Source organism: Chelonoidis abingdonii, chromosome 11 (genome assembly GCF_003597395.2).
Source record: "Chelonoidis abingdonii isolate Lonesome George chromosome 11, CheloAbing_2.0, whole genome shotgun sequence".
In the NCBI taxonomy this organism is placed as follows: Eukaryota; Metazoa; Chordata; order Testudines; family Testudinidae; genus Chelonoidis; species Chelonoidis abingdonii.
This window is the reverse complement of record NC_133779.1, coordinates 7,317,675-7,334,370: the sequence shown is the minus strand read 5'-3', so window position 1 is coordinate 7,334,370 and position 16,696 is coordinate 7,317,675. Positions and strand designations below refer to the sequence as shown.

At 49.5% G+C, this 16,696-nt stretch overlaps 1 protein-coding gene across 3 annotated transcripts in view; it reads right to left on the bottom strand.

Moving 5' to 3' along the window:
* Positions 1–9,786, bottom strand: part of CLASRP (CLK4 associating serine/arginine rich protein) — a 44,443-nt gene extending 34,657 nt beyond the window's left edge. For 2 of the 3 annotated variants that reach the window (XR_004376155.2, XM_032798043.2), the window contains exons 1-3: positions 9,766–9,786; positions 1,874–1,952; positions 1,310–1,385 (exon numbers count right to left, since the gene is read on the bottom strand). The gene's annotated coding sequence lies outside the window, so the exon portion shown is untranslated. Of the gene's footprint in view, positions 1–1,309; positions 1,386–1,873; positions 1,953–9,742 lie in introns of all 3 variants that reach the window. The other variant, XM_075071414.1, reaches the window with a different exon arrangement.
* Positions 9,787–16,696: the final 6,910 nt, after the last annotated feature.

Sequence of the window (16,696 nt, the reverse complement as noted above, 5' to 3'; positions counted from 1 at the left end):
CTTATAGACTAACAGATGTATTGGAGCATGAGCTTTCGTGGGTGAATACCCACCCACTTTGTCGGATGCACAGTTATACTAACGTAAGTTTGGAGCGTAGACAAAGCTAAGTATTCTAGGGCAGAAAAGCATCATGCTGCTCTCCTCACTCCAGGACCAGGAATGAGAGGCTGTTAAAATCTCCTACACTGCACCCGCCCTGAGAGACTCCAGGAACACAAAGTCTTAGGCAGAAGGGTACAGAGGACAGCGTCAGGCAAGGGCCGTGAATAGGAGAGTTGGAGGATCCTGGAGAAGTGGGCTGAACATAAGAATAACCAGACTGGGTCAGACCAATGGGCCATCGAGCCCAGTATCCTGTCTTCCGAGAGTGGCCAGTGCCAGCGTTTCAGAGGGAATGAACAGAACAGAATTATGGAGCGATCCATCCCCTGTCCTCCAGTCCCAGCTTCTGGCAATAACTGCAGCAAGGGGTCTATTTGGTCTGTACCTGAGCAGGTGAAAAACAGCCTCTTGGCTTTGAGGCTGGCAAGTTAGGCTGGAAGGATATTACAGTAGTGAGGTTACTAGTGTAAGACAATGCATAGAGATTAGAGAGAGAGGCAGGGAATGAAAGGAGAAAAACATCTTAGCACAGGGACAGCTAATTCAAAGGAAATACACCACAAGAGGGAGTGAGCGGGGCAGCAGGAACACCTACTCAGTTATGGTACCTCTCTGCTGCCCTCCCCGCCACCCCCCACAAATCACCACGGCATCTGAGCATGTCAGTCTTTCGTGTACTTATCCGCATGCCCCAGTGAGGCAGGGCAGGACTATTACCCTCATTGCATAGATGGGAATTGAGGCCCAGAGAGACGAAGTGACTTGCCCAGAATCACATAGGATGTCTGTGATGGGGCAGGAATTGACCCCAGGGCTGCCACTGGCTCTCAGCCTGCAAAGGAAGGATGGCCAAGCCAGACTGGTGCTTGCATCATGAGCATCCCAAAGATACCCTGCAGACATGGGCTGCGCTCACATCAGGACAAGCCCCAAGAGCCCTTGGCTGGCGTCAGGGACTGAAAAGCCCCATTAGCTCCCTTCCAGTCCACTTCACACCTCACGCTCAGGCCTTTCCCTGCCCACAAATTCCCCTCTCCCCCCCCCCTCCACGTGATGCCAGCCCCGGAATCCCCCCCCCCCCCCCCCCAGCCCCCGGAACAGTCACCCAGCCCTTCCACAGAGACACTCTGAGTGCCCCGCCAAAGGAGGCTAATCTCAAGAGACACCTCCGAGAGGTCACAAGCTGGAGGAGGGCGATACTCACAGAACAACAGCGTGGAGACTTGGGAACAGCAGCCGCTGCTCAGTCAGCACAGCCCATGAGCCAAGGGAAGAGGAGCCTGAACAAAGAGAACACTGCAGGTCAGTGACCTGGGCAGGGACACCACAGGGCTACAACAAACAGTGCGAAAGCCAGGGGTTTATCAGTGTGGGGGAATGGGGGTCCCTCCCTCAAGGGGACACATGCTGTGTGCAGGAGCAGCTCTGCCCTCAGCACAGGTTCACTAGAATCACCTCACTGACCCCAGCACAGAACAGGAGCTGGGCTGCCCCCAACCTGGGCTAGGAGTTCTTCCCACTCTGCAGAGAAAGGTCTCTACTATGGGCCCCAGCCCACACATTCATACTCAGTATCACAGCCAAGACCTGAGGAGAGTCAGGCTAGCCAGGAGCTCCTTTGGCTCAGCAGACTTTGCTGCTGCTTCTACCCCAAGCTTACTAGGGACCACCACCCCCCGCCCAGGAGACTGGCTCTGTCAGTTCCAAGTTTGCCATCTCTAGCCTGAGGTTAAGGGCAGAAGGCTTTCCTCTCTGTTAATGGACCTACTGAAGGAATATTCCCAATCCAAGAGAGGCGGCGGCGGCTACATCACGTCTTGCTTCTCTTTGAAGAAGTTGACAAGCTCCTGCATGGAAAGGGCACAGGATGGGCAAAAGTTAAAGCTGAGTAGCTTTCACCTAGATAGCAGCAGCACCCATCTCATCCTACACCAGGAGGCAGTGCCCAGACACCAGCAACCCCCCCATTCCCTGCCCCACATGGGGGAGCAGCACCACACACTGGCAACCTCCTATGCCCTGCCCCACACCAGGGAGACCGTGCCCAGACATCAGCACCCTGCATCCCCCACCAAAGTGGTGGGAGGGGCAGCAGCACCCATAGAGCTTAAGATCAGAAGGGACCACCAGATGATCTAGTCTGACCTCCTGTGTCACAGGCCACCAACACCACAAAACCCAACAACCGAAATGAAACCTAAGCATTGCAGCCCACCGGAGACGAGACTATTACATGCCACAGGCAGAGAACAGGAGGGACTGAGGGGCCCCCACAATGGCAGGGAAATGATTATGTGAGATACACCCAGATAATCCTGGCAAGCAACAAGCACCACATGCTGCAGAGAAAGATGAAAAAACCCCAAGGTTCCTGCCACTCGGACCTGGGAGAAAATTCTTCCTCCACCCCACATATGGCAATAAGGGAGAACCCGAGCCTGTAGGCAAGAACCAGCCAGCCAAGCACTTGAGACAGTGCTCAGTGCCATCCTCACCCAATATCCCCTCTCCACCTAGAGCCATGCCTGAGGCATCAGATGAAGCATGCCAAAAAAAAAAGCCCAGAATACTTTGAAGAAAACAAAATCCCTTCCTGACCCCAGCAGGCAGCTGGCCGAACCCCTGATGTACGAGCTTTAAGGAATATGACACATAAATCAGAAGAGAGCACCAGGGCTGCTGAACCATGTCCTCTACCCTATTAAAAGCAACCCGGTCATATAATCACACTCAAATTTCATAGAACCGTATGACTGAAAGGGAGGACTAAGTATTACCTAGACCAGTGGTTCTCAACCTGCAGCTCGTGGGCCCCTTGCGGCCCAATCAGCATATAGCTGCAGCCCATGTGACATCCTCAGGGCCATACAGGTAGCATTGGATGTGGCTCACATAACACATTATGGGCTGCATGTGGCCCACAATGGTAAATAGGTTGGGAACCACTGATATAGACCATCCCTGACAGGTGTTTGTCTAACCTGCTTTTAAAAATCCCCAATGATGGAGATTCCACAGCTTCCCTTGGCAATTTATTCCAGTGCTTAATCACACTGACAGGAAGTTTTTCCCAATGTCTTGCAGGGATTCTCACAGCACATTTTTTGGTGGCCTCAGAGTGCGGCCACCAACTCTTGCTGGTGGCCACTTTGACAATTTTTCCTAAAATCCTTAACTTTAGGGAAAAAACAAATAAATATGCACATGTCCATGTCCAAATCATTGTAATTTATGTATGTAGGATTTGGGGGGTTTTTTTTGGCAGATTCAACAACAACACACACTTGTCTCTATTCTTTAGAGAGCAGAAACCCAAATAGGGTGCCCTGTACAATCTTGTCTTTTGGGGGGGGGGGGGGTTGTTTCCTTTGCCTTTGTGGTCGTGTGTTTGGTTTTTTTGTTTTTAAGACTTGCTACCTAGTAAGTCTGCTTTGTATGTTTGTTAATATCACTTTTCACAGCAGCAGACTTGTTAGCTAGCTGGGAGACAGTGAAAAGTGACATTAACAAACATACAAATATCCCTTTTCACAGCAGACTTACTCAGCCCTGGCAGCCAAAACCTAGAGCCCAAAGCCCCACGCTCAGAGCCCAGGGCCGGAGCCCACTGCTGCTCAGCCAGAACCTGCCGCCTGCCACACCAGTGCTGAAGATGGAAGCCTGAGCCCCACCACCCCCGGAAAGGTGAAGAACTCACACTGGCTGTCTGCTCATCCAGCGTCTGTGGCTCAAGCTCGGGGTAAGGACCCAACCCCTCCTTGTGGCCACCCCCCCACTGCCCCACAGGATGCCGTGGCTGCAAGAAAAGCCCTGGCAGCTGCCTGCGGCCACAGTGGCAACATCTGAGAAACACGGTCTAGAGCCCTGCGTGGATACAAAATTTATATCTGTGGATGTGGATATAAAACAGGTATCTGTGGAGCTGCAGGGCTCGACCAGGAACTGCATCGGTGGCAGCAGCAGCAGGTTGGGCTGCCGCTCGCAGGAGCCAGTGCCCAGTCCAGGCAGCTTCTCCGTTGTGGCTGTACTGCCCCTACCCCGCCCACCGGGTTGGGCACCAGGCTCACCGGCAGCTGTCTCAGCTCATGCTGTGTGTGTCCAAGTGCTCCTGGTCAGGAAACATGCATGGAAGGGACTACTGTCCAGGAACGCGCGAGTCGCTTCTGGATATAAATTTCGTATCTGCATAGGGCTCTACTAATGTTAAACCTAAACTGCCCTTGCTGCAATTTAAACCCATTGCTTCTTCTCCTATCCTCAGAGGTTAATGAGAACAATTTTTCTCCCTCAACTTTGTAACAACCTTTTATGTACTTGAAAACTTATGTCCCCTCTCAGTCTTCTCTTCTCCAGACTAAACAAACCCAATTTTTTCATTGTTCCCTCATAGGTCATGTTTTCTAGAACTTGAATAATTTTTGTTGCTATTCTCTGGACTTTCTCCATTTGTCCACATCTTTCCTGAAATGTTGCACCCAGAACTAGACACAGTACTCCAGCTGAGGCCTAATCCACACGGAGTAGAGCGGAAGAAATACTTATCGTAATCCTGCTAATACATCCTAGAATAACATTTTCTTGTTTTGCAACAGTGTTATACTGTTCACTCATATTTAGCTTATGGTCCACTATGACCCCCCGATTCCTCTCCGCAGAACTCCTTCCTAGGCATTCATTTCCCATTCTGTATGTGTGCAACTGATTGTTCCTTCCTAGGTGGAGTACTTTGCATTTGTCCTTACTGAATTCCATCCTATTTACTTCAAACCATTTCTTCAGTTTGTCCAGATCATTTAAAATTTTATTCCTATCCTCCAAAGCACTTGCAACCCCTGCCAGCACGGTGTTGTCTGCAAACTTTATAAGTGTACTCTCTATGCCATTATCTAAATCACTGATGAAGATACTGAACAGAACTGGACCCAGAAGTGATCCCTGCGGGTCCCCACTCATTATGCCCTTCCAGCTTGACTGTGAACCACTGATAATTACTCTCTGGGAATGGTTTTCCAACCAGCTGTGCAACCACCTTACAGTAGCTTCATCTGGGCTGTAATTCCTTAGTTTGTTTATGAGAAGGTCATGTGAGACAGTATCAAAAGCCTTACTAAAGTCAAGATGTACCACAGCTACCGCTCTCCTCACCCCATGCACAAGGAGCATTACCCTTTCAAAGAAAGCTTTTAGGTTAGCTTGACACAATTCGTTCTTTACAAATCCATGCTGTTAACTTATCACCTTACTAGCTTCTAGGTGTCTTCAAATCAATTAATTATTTGCTCCACTATCTTACTGAAGTTAAGTTGAGTGGTCTGCAATTCCGTGGGTTGTCCTTAGTCCCCTTTTATTAGTTTAGCACTATATTTGCCCTCTACCACTCCTCTGGAATCTCTCCAGTCTTTCATGACTTTTCAGAGATTATCACCAAAGGCTCAGATATCTCCTCAGTCAGCTCCTTGAATATTCTAGATGTATTTCATTAGGCCCTGGTGACCTGAAGACATCTAACTTGTCTAAGCAATTTTTAACTGGGTCTTTCCCTATTTTAGCCTCTGATCTTACCTCATTTTCACCGGCACTCATTAAGTTAAATGTCCAATTACTACTAAACATTTTGTCAATAACAAACAAAAAAGTTATTTAGCACTTCTGCCATTTCCACATTTTCTGTTGTTGTTTTTCCTGCCTCCTTGATTAACATGCCTACCCTGTCCTTGGTCTTCATCTGAAATGTTCCATAACTCTTAACAAGATGTTATAGACTTCAGCCACGGTGGGGGTGGAGTCAGTGCTCCAGGCGGCGGGGATCATGGCTCCGGACTTCTGCCCTGAGGGAGCACCAGGCCTCAGGGCCTTAGACCTTGGGGAAGCACTAGGGCTGGGGGCTTCAGCCCTGTGGCTCTGCTCCTGGTTTCAGCATTGGGGACGCCAGGACTTGGGGCATTAGCTACAGGGGGAACACTGGGGATGAAACTAGCACTCATCTTGTAGCTAAAGCCCCAAGCCCCGCCGCTTCCTGTGGGGCTGAAGCCCCAAGCCCCAGTGCATCCCCCCTCTACAGCTGTGCACCTCAGTGTTCTTATGAGGCAGAAGCCCTGAGCCACCCCACTCCACCAGCCCCAACCGGCTGAAGCCCTGAGCCCCAGAGCTAAACCCCAAGGCAGAACAGTATGTTTTTGTTTTTTTGCTCTTTGTCTCCACTGTTGCCTGATTACTTCCGATTCCACAGGGTGTCCGGTAAGTCCATAACTCTGGTGTTCATATCTCTGAGGTTCTACTGTAGATCACAGAATAAAAGCTACAAGTTAGGCCCACTTATTGCTGGATGTGATGACAACAGTTTTCTTCATCAAATCATCTCTGAACTAACAAGAGGGTGATGCAATTTTAAACATGTTTTTGGTAAGTAATGAGAACATCACAGAAGAGCTGGTTGTAAGAAATAACGTTAAACAAGTGACCACGAATTGATTGAGTTAAAATTAAATGGAAAGGTCATTAAAACCAGGTCATCAGCTATGATTTTTTATTTCAAAAGGGCAGAATTTTGAGCAATTAAGGGAATTCGTTAAAGAAATCAACTGGACTGAGGAGTTCAAGGACTTAAATGTGAAGGAGGCTTGGAATTTTTTCAAATCACCTAATCGAAAACTATCTGAAATTTGCATCACAAGGGAAAAAAATTTGTAGGGAAAGACTCCAGAGCCAGCAGGATAAATAGTCACCTTAAAAAGGTTACTAGGAGTAAGCGGAGAACTTTTAGGGAATGGAAAAAGGGGTTGATAAAGCAAAGAAAGTTACATCATGGAGGTTAGAAAACATAGAAATAAAGGGAGGCTTACTGAAAGTCAAGCTGAATTAGCTCCTGCCAAAGATATTAAACTAAATAAGTAGCGGTTTCTTAGTTATATAAATAAAAAGAAAATAAGGAAAGGATGAGGTTGGGCCACTATGCAGTGCAGATGGGAAGAAGACTACAGAATCTAGGTGTGGCCCAAAAACTAAATGTATACTTGCCTGGGTTTTCAGTGAGGAGGATAACATGGAACATGTGCACAAAAGCAGCATAGCTGATGGAAATGAATGTCTAGAAATGCTAATTATCACATCTGAGGTGGAACAAAAACTTAAAGAACTTAATGCTCTCAAATCAGTGAGACTGGATAGTTTCCCTCCCAGAATATTGTAAGAACTGGCATATAAGCTAGTTAATCTGGTAGCAAGAATTTTTAATAAATATACATACGTAGGCATTGAACCATATATCACTAGGGAATAGCTAACATTGTGTCTATGTTTGAGAAAGGGGAAAAAAATCACTTTGGCAATTACAGACCTGTTAGTCTGACCTCAATAGAATGCAAGGCTTTGAATTGTGAAGTAAATAATAATTAAACTCCTAGAGGTGATGGAGATGTAATGCAATACGGGTTTCCAAAGGTAGATCGCACCAGACTAATCAGATATCCTTCACTGAGAGAATAAGCAATTTTTCAGATAAGAAGTTCAGTAGATTTAATATATCTGGGCTTCAGTAAAGCATATGATAAAGTACCACATGGGAAATTATTCGTTAAATTAGGGAAGATCAGTATAAGCACTGTAAGGTAGATGAGGAACTGATTTAAGGGGAGAAGACAATAGCTTGTGCTGAAAGATGAACTGAAAGGTTATTAGTTGAGTTCCTCAAAGATTGGTCTTGGGACCAATGTTATTCAATATCTTTATTAATTCATAAATTCCAACAACAGAAAGGACCACTGTGACCATCTAATCTGACATCCTATATAACAAAGGCCAGAGAACCTCCCCAAAATAATTCCCAGAGCAGATCTTTTAGAAAAAGAGCCACTCTTGATTTAATAACTGTCAGTGATGGAGATAAATTGATAAATTGTTCCATTGGCTAATTAATCTCACTAAAAAATGTAAGCCTCATTTCTAGTCTCAATGTATCCAGCTTCAACTTCCAGCCCCTGGATGTTATACCTTTGTCTGCTAGACTGAAGAGCCCAGTATTAAATATTCATTTCCCATGTAAGCACTTGTAGACTGTGATCAAGTCACCCCTTAACCTTCCCTTTGTTATGCTAAATCAATTGTGCTCCTTGAGCCTATCACTATAAGGCATATTTTCTAATCCTTCAATTGTTCTCGTGGCACTTCTCTGATCCCTCGCTGATTTATCAACATCATTCAATTGTGGGCATCAGACCTGGACACAGAATTATAGCAACGGTCACACCAGCACCAAACACAGAGGTAAAAGAACGTCTCTCCTCCTACTTGAGGATCCTCTGTCTATATTGTCCTGGGATGCAATAGCTCTTTTGGCCATAATATCACACTGTGAGGTCAGTTGATTAGCTCCCACAACACCCACATTTTTTTCAGGGGTAACTGCTTTCCAGGCAAATTCCTGCACATGTTCCATGTTACAATCCTTACTGAAAACTGAAGCAAAACATTCATTTACATTTTAGGATCATAGAATCATAGATTAGGGTTAGAAGAGACCTTAGGAGGTCATTTAATTCAACTCCCTGATAAATCATCCCAGCAAGGGCTTTGTCAAGATGAGCCTTAAAAACCTCTAAGGATGGAGATTCCATCATCCCCCTAGGTAACCCATTCCAGTGCTTCACCACCCTCCTAGTGAAATAGTTTTTCCTAATATCCAGCCTTCACCTCCCTCACTGCAATTTGAGATCATTACTTCTTGTTCTGTCATCTGCCACCACTGAGAACAGCCAAGCTCCATCCTCTTTGGAACCCCCGTCCAGGTAGTTGAAGGCTGCTATCAAATCCCACCTCATACCTAGATTACTTTCAGCCTTCTCCCCACTCACATCACACAATGGCCCGAACTCACTCAGCTTACTTTATTCTTTTATTTATATCACCAGTTCTCAAACAGGGCATCTGAGGCTCCCTGGGGGAGCATGAGCAGGTTTCAGTGGGTCCACCAACCCGTGCGAGCATTATACTCACTGGGGCCCAGAAAGCTGAAGCCAAAGCCTCAGCAATCGGTTTGGGATTCTGGGGAACTGTCCGTCTTGCTACCTCCTGATGCCAGCCTGGTTTTTATATGCAGAAAAGCAGCTGTGACACAGGTGAGCAGTGGAGTTTTTATAGTGGGGGGAGGGCACACACAGTCTCAGAAAAAGGTTGAGAACCCAATTTGTATCATTGTACCCAGCTACTGATAGCCCCATCCTCTGCTCGCCCAATACCGGAGGGGAGGGGGGGGACATATCCAGGTACCGTTACCCCCAGAGCCTGCCCACCCTCCATGCCCAACTACCATCAACCCTGGCCCCCACTCCCCGCACGGGGGCGGTGGAGGTGTGCCCAGCTACCGTCACACACACCCCGGCCTCCACTCGCCCCACCCGGGGGAGGGGGCAAGATACCCAGCTACCGTCACCCCCCAGCCCGGGGGGAGATGGGGGGGAACGTGCCCCCAGCTCCCATCAACCCCCCCGGCCCACACCCGCCCTGCCCGGGGGAGATGGGGGTGGAACGTGCCCAGCTCCCATCACCCCCCCCCGCCCCGCCTAGGGGGACATAGGGGGTGGAACGTGCCCAGCTCCCATCACCCGCCCGGCCCCCACTTGCCCCCACAGAAGCTTCCTACCAGCGGCGCCATCAACCACTCACCTGCGAGGGCCGCAGTCTTTGACCCGGAACCGGAAAAGGGGGGGAGGGGGCGAGGGAGAGTCGCTGATGCCGATCACGTGAACAAATCTCCTCAGCCAATGGCTGCCCTTGCCCCGCTGGGCCCCGCCCCGCGGGGTGGAGCCGGGCTGGGCTAAGGCAGCTGATTCCTGCCACCTGCGGGGCGGCGGCGCGGGCGCAGGAGCTCGGGGCGGGGGGGGTCTCGCGCAGATGCCCTGTGGCGGGAACGGGGCGGGCGCCTGGGACTGGGCGAAGGGAGGGGCCGGTGTGGAGGGAGCCAAAGTACAACTCCTCGGGGGTCAGGGGATGTGCTTAGTCCTGGCCAGAAGGTCCGTGGTGACCTTGGCAGGGCCCTTTGGTGCAGTGAGGGCCCACAGAATGGTTACAGCAGCTGCAGGCCCCAGCACGCCTGGCGGGGGACATGCTGCGGGGGGGTCGCTCTGCCAGTCGCCGCGCTGGCGGCAGGCAGTTCTGGTGCACCTCCCACAGGCGTGCCTGTGGCGGATCCACTGGTCCTGCAGCTTTGGTGGAGCAGCGGACCCTTCGCAGGCACGCCTGCGGGAGGTCCACCGAAGCCACAGGACCGGCAGAGCGCCCCTCGTGGCATGCTGCCATGCTTGGGGTGCCAAAATAGCTAGAGCTGCCCCTGAGCAGGCCAGTGGGCTTGCCTGGGATGAGAGGGAAGGTTCTCTCCTGGATTAGTAACTGGTTAAAAGAAAGGAAACAAAGAGTAGGAATAACTGGTCCATTTTCAGAATGGAGAGAGGTAAATAGTGGTGGCCCCCAGGAGTCTGTACTGGGACCAGTTGTATTCAACATGTTCATAAATGGTCTGGAAAAAGGGGTAAACGGTGAAGTGGCAAAATTTGCAGATGATACAAAACTACTCCAGAAAGTTATGTCCCTGGAAAACTGCAAAGAGCTACAAAAGGATCTCTCAAAACTAGGTGACTGGACAACAAAATGGCAGATGAAATTCAATGTTGACGAATGCAAAGTAATGCACATTGGAAAACAGTCCCTACTATGTCTACATATAAAATTATGATGTCTAAATTGGCTGTTACCACTCTAGAAAGAGATCTTGGTGTCATTATGGATAGTTCTCTGAAAACATCTGCTCAATGTATAGCAGCAGTCAAAAAAGGGAACTGAATGTTGGAAATCGTTAAGAAAGAGATAGATAATACAGAAAGTATCATATTGCCTCTATATAAATCTATGGTATACTCATATCTTGAACACTGCGTGCAGATGTGGTCACACCAAGAAAAGATATATTGGAAAAGGGCAACAAAAATGATGAGGGGTATGGAACAGCTTCTGTATGAGGAGAACTTAGTAAGACTGGGACTTCAGCTTGGAAAAGAGACAGCTAAGGGGATGGAGATCTGTAAAATCATGACTGGTGTGGAGAAAGTAAATAAGAAAGTGTTGTTTACTCGTAACACAAGAACAAGGGGACACCAAATGAAATTAATAAGCAGCAGGTTTAAAACAAAAGGAAGTATTTCTTCACACAATGCACAGTCAACCTGTGGAAGTCTTTGCCAGAGGATGTTGTGAAGGTCAAGACTATAACAGGGTTCAAAAAGGAACTATTAGCCGGGATGGTGTCCCTAGCCTCTGTTTGCCAGAAGCTGGGAATGGGGGATGGATCACTTGATGATTACCTATTCTGTTCATTCCCTCTGGGGCATCTGGCATTGGCTACTGTCAGAAAACAGGATATTGGGCTAGATGGACCTTTGGTCTGACCCAGTTTGGCCGTTCTTATAAACTAATTGAGGACTGAAAAGTTCCTAGAATTGAACATCTCAAAAAGAGCCGGTCTGGTGCATGAGTGTGGTGTGACAAATGTGGGAATTTTGGTAATATTTTTATGAAACCTATGTGCGTCTCAGTTTCCCCTTGGGCTTTACGCTGCCTTGCATTGAGTGTAAAGAGAAGGGATGAGGTGTTGATTCAGCAGGCTGGTTGGAAATCAGAGTCAATAATAAACTGAATAAAGTCTACGTGTGTGAATGAAAGAGCCAAAGAGAAAATGGAAACCCCAATGGCCAAGATATTTCCACCTAGCGAGTGTCCAACTGGCAAGAGGAAGGAGATTTCCCCCCACCTCTCTGCAGGGAAGCTGAGCAAGAGCTCCGAGCAGGAGAACAAAGGGGAAAAGTGATTGGTGGCCATGTTAAAAGCTGAGCTCAGAGATACCTACAGCACACACACATGTAGAACCAAACACAGAGGTACAGAGACAGGGCCAAAATGGATCTTACAGGAGCTTGTTGAGGTAGAGCCCTGATGTTGGCCAGGCTGAACTCTGTCCTGACTTTTGCTTCCTCTAACGACTGTCAGATTCTGTAAGCCTGGTGACTGCTAGATTATCTTCTTTTGAAAAGGCTGCCTGGTGTCATTGTAAATGCTTATTGGGAGCATTGCGTCCTGAAAGGGCACTGTACAAGCCTCCCACAAGAGTTTGGACTTGCAGCAGGGAACCACAGGGATCACTGGTACCCAAAGGCCCAGTTTCAGTTATGGAGTCCACGGTCCTAACCCTGTGGAAGTGTGTGGATGCTGGGGGCCCAGCACACTAAAAGGGTCACTCCACGGGACTGATTACAGGTCGGGGCTTAGACCAAACCCTGTGGATCTGTGATGTAGGGCACTACATGGCTTTCTTCCAGTCCTTCATGCCACTGCAGAGCAATTTCCGGTGCACTGAAGGCATCAGAATGTGAAGGGATGTTGACTTAGTCTTCATCGACATCACTTTTGTTATGTGAGGATTTTTTTCCCTGGTCAGGAAAAGGGGTTCATGAAACTGGTCGTTCCCAAAGCTGGAGTTTGTAAAATCAAGGTTCTATTGTCCTTTGCAGTAAGTGGGGTTCTTCTAGATATTTTGTCCAGTTGGATCCAGTATGGTGCATATGCATCTCGCATGCATGAGGTTGGAATCTTTTGACCAGTAGTGTCCATTGGGTCCATGCCTGGGTCCTGCATGTCCATGTGTCCCCCACACTAGGGCATAGAGGACAGAGAATCTCTACCACCTCAGCCTTCAGGATGCTTGTTTCACACAGTGATTCATTCAGCCCACAGAAAATATCTCCAGTTTCCAGTGGGACACAACAGCTACCGATACTGGGTACGACTGTCCAGCCTGTTTATACTCCAGAAGTATTCACAAAATGCCTGGCAGTAGCAGCAGCCAACCTGAGACCACAAGAAATACTGTGCTGGAAGGTGTCACGGAATTCCTGGGCGATGCTCTGGAACGGCTCCCCACAAAGCCAGTCAGGACTTTGGGGAGCCTCCTCTCCCTTGGAGCAGACTTGTTCAGGGCAAGAAGCTCACACGTCTTCACCTCCTGGATCTCTCCTTGGAGCATTCTGCATATGCCCCTCTGTGCGCTTCCCACAGCAAGCCTGCCCCAGCAGGGTCCTGGGGAAGCCACAGGGTCCTGCACCCCCACTTTGCAGTCAGACGTGACTCTCAGCCAGCCAGTAAAACAAAGGTTTATTCGATGACAGGAACACGGTCTAAAACAGAGCTTGTAGGTGCAGAGAACCAGACCCCTTGGCCAGATCCATTCTGGGGCCCAGCGAGGCAGACCCCCACGTCTGCCCTCACGCCTCATCCCCAGCCAGCTCCAGACTGAAAACCCCCTCCAGCCCCTCCTCTCTCAGCTTTGTCTCTTTCCCGGCCAGGAGGTCACCTTCTCTCTCTATCTCCAACACCTTTAGCATCCCCTTGCAGGGGGGAAGGTCCTGGCCATTAGTTGCCAGGCAACAGAGGGTCAGCCAGAGCTGAGGCACCAACACAGTATTCAGAGGAAACATTAAAACCAGTCCCACTTCATCACAGAAGGGACCACAGTACAGATCCTGATAGACACACCACCACTGCAATGTATTCTATCAACAGGCCAGGGTGGGGGAGGAGCGGGGGGCTCTGTGCGAAGGGAATCAAACTGTGGAAACTTCCATGGCCCTTCACCAACTAGGAGCAAATAACAATCTGGTGGATTACCTCAATGACAGTACTCCGCCAGCCACCAGTGGTCTCTGTTCTCAAGCCTGTGTTCCACAGAGGGGGCTTCCCCTTGGTAGACCTGTTTGCCACTAACAAGAACAGAAAATGCCCTCTCTTCTGCTCCAGAGCAGGTACCAGCCCAGGCTCCCTCCTAAATGCTTCCCCCATATCCCAGTCTCAAGGCCTTCTTTATGCCTTTCCTCCTGTTTCCCTGATCTTCAGGGTCATAAAAAGAGATCAAGGAGGATGTGACCACAGTAATACTTACAGCATCAGTGTTGCTTCACAGACCTACTGCTCTGTCTGCAAGGCTCCAGTCTGCCAGATGTATTATCTCAGAGGAGCAGAGGCAAATTCTCCTTCCAGATCCAACTTCTTTACATCTCATGGCTTGAAAATTGGCTGATTGTGCACGACACCCAGGGTCTGCTTTACAGAATACAAAAAAAATCCTTATACAGAGGAGGAAGCACCCTGATCCAGAGATTGATCGTGTAGTGGGAAAGATTTTCTATCTGGGCTTCCTTTATAATACAGTGTCAGCCCATTAGATGCCAAGATTTTGGACTACGTCCTTCACCTCAAGCTATTGAGCCTCACCATTAGCCATGCTCCAGTGCAAATCGGTATGGTATTCTCCTTAGGGTGCCCAGATGTCTTGATTTGATAGGGACAGTCCCGATTTTTGGGTCTTTTTCTTATATAGGCTCCTATTACACCCCACACCCCCTGTCCCGATTTTTCATATTTGCTGTCTCGTCACCCTAATTCTCCTGTCCGGCTGTTTCATTCTAAAAGGACTGGTCCACACCTAACCCTAGTCCGTGAGCCCCTCTTTCCTGGACCCTTAATGTAGTTCTTTTGGAGCCTGGTAGGAACCCCCTTTGACCCTTATCCGGGGACCATCGCCACCATCTCACTCTCCAAACCACCTTCCTGGTGGCTGTCACCCCAGCTAGGAGGCTTTGTGAGAGCCAAGCACTAATAACAGCTCCATTATACTGTCATCCACAGGGAGAAGATGGGTCTGAGGCCCCACCGTAAGCACATCGAGGTGGTGTCTGATTTTTCATTTAAACCAAACCATCCACCTCACCGTTTTCTTCCCCAAGCTGCACTTGAACCTGGGAGAATCCAAGCTCCTCGTTTCAAGTAATCAAGGAGGGCTCTAGGCAACATGGAGCCATTCAGAAAATCACCCTGTTTATTTTTTAGCATTGCGGAAGGTCAGGCCATCTCTTCGCAGGGCCGGATTAACACATAGGCAAACTAGACATGTGCCTGGCACCCAGGCAGGTATGGGCTGTGGAGGGGCTGGCCCAACAAACAGCTATACAGAATGCTGCTCATGGCCAGTCTGGCCTTGCTGTGGATCCATTGGGACCAGCTGCTCATCCTGCTGCTTCTGGGGGTTAGGCTCACCATGACAGAGGGGTGGCTGGGCCAAACCTGAGTGGCATTGTGACCTGGCCGACGGGGTTGTAGCACCACTCAGGTTTGGCCAGGCTATGCCCCCATCATGGTGAGCAGCACCCACAGCAGCGAGATGAGAGCCGGGCCCAGCAGATCCACAACTGGGTGAGCTTGGCTGCAGAGTGTCCTATACAGCTGTTTGTTGGAGTTCATATTAGAAAGCAGAAGCCCAGAAGTGTGCGTTTGTCTAGAGCCCAGCGATGGGTTAATCCAGCCGTCTCTTCTCAGAGCTCACTCCATCAGTTAGAACAATCTGTAACCAGCTAGCAGACATGCCCCTGGCCTCAGTCTGCAGGGCCCTCTCTACTAGAGCCCAGGCAACCGCTTCAGAAGTATTCCTCTCAGAGACCTCGAGGGCAGACAGATGGAGCGCAGCCCACGCCTTCATCACGAATTACACCAGGGGGCTGGTTACTAGTTGTGATGCCAGATTTGGGAAAGCAGCTCTGCAATCCTTATTTAGTCAGTTCTAGCTAGGACTCCTCACACCCTCCTCCGGTTAGTCTGGGAGCTACTAGCTAGTCACTGGAGTGGGCTCCACATGGACAGGGACTCCAGTAAAGAGCGAGTACTTACCGTACAGTAACTGTGGTTCTAGATGCTTTGTCAGTGGGAAGCCCACAACCCACCCCTCTCTGCCTGAACTAGGCTTGATGTTCAAAAGGTTTCCTCCTGGTAGCAAGCATCCAGATACCATGGTATCATGGAGTGGCCTTAGAGACCTCTGGAAGGAGTCAGAGGATGCACTGCTCCAGCAAGCAGAGCGTTAGCCACTGCTGAGACCCACCAGTCACTTGGGTAAAAGGACACCCCGGTGCTACATCTCACTGCCACAGCCAGGAAGGGAAGTGGGAGGTGGGCAGAGCCATTCTGCCCGTAGGTGGAGAGTAGGAGCGGATGCAGGGGGCCAGCGCTGCCCCAGTAGACACGGTCAAAGCTGAGACACGTGCACCATCGGTGAGATCCACATAGACGAAGACTCAAAAGACCTGCAGGGGGCCAGGAGGGATTGGGGAAGAAGTTGAGGCAGCAAGAACAGCACCCCAAGAAGGGGGTGATGGGATGGCAGCTGGAGAGGCCATGGGGCCCCTGGACGCCTCCTGAGCAGTGAGGCAGCAGCTAGAGAGACATTGAGAAGTGGGGGCAGCCACAGGCTCCCTGTGGGCCTGTCCCAGAGGGTAGCTGTGGACACAGGTTTCCCCAGGACATGGGGAGTAGGCCCTCTAATGGCTCTGACTGGGGAGAACCACCTAGAGTTAACAGTATGACACTTAGCTAATGTTGAGCAGAATGATGCACCCAGCTGGCAATGATGCAGCTTAGCAGCCTGCAGGACATGCTCTAGTAGGAGCTGCTCTGTTAGCACCCAGGCAGCAGCAGCACAAATCTCTATACGTGAAGTAGCTGC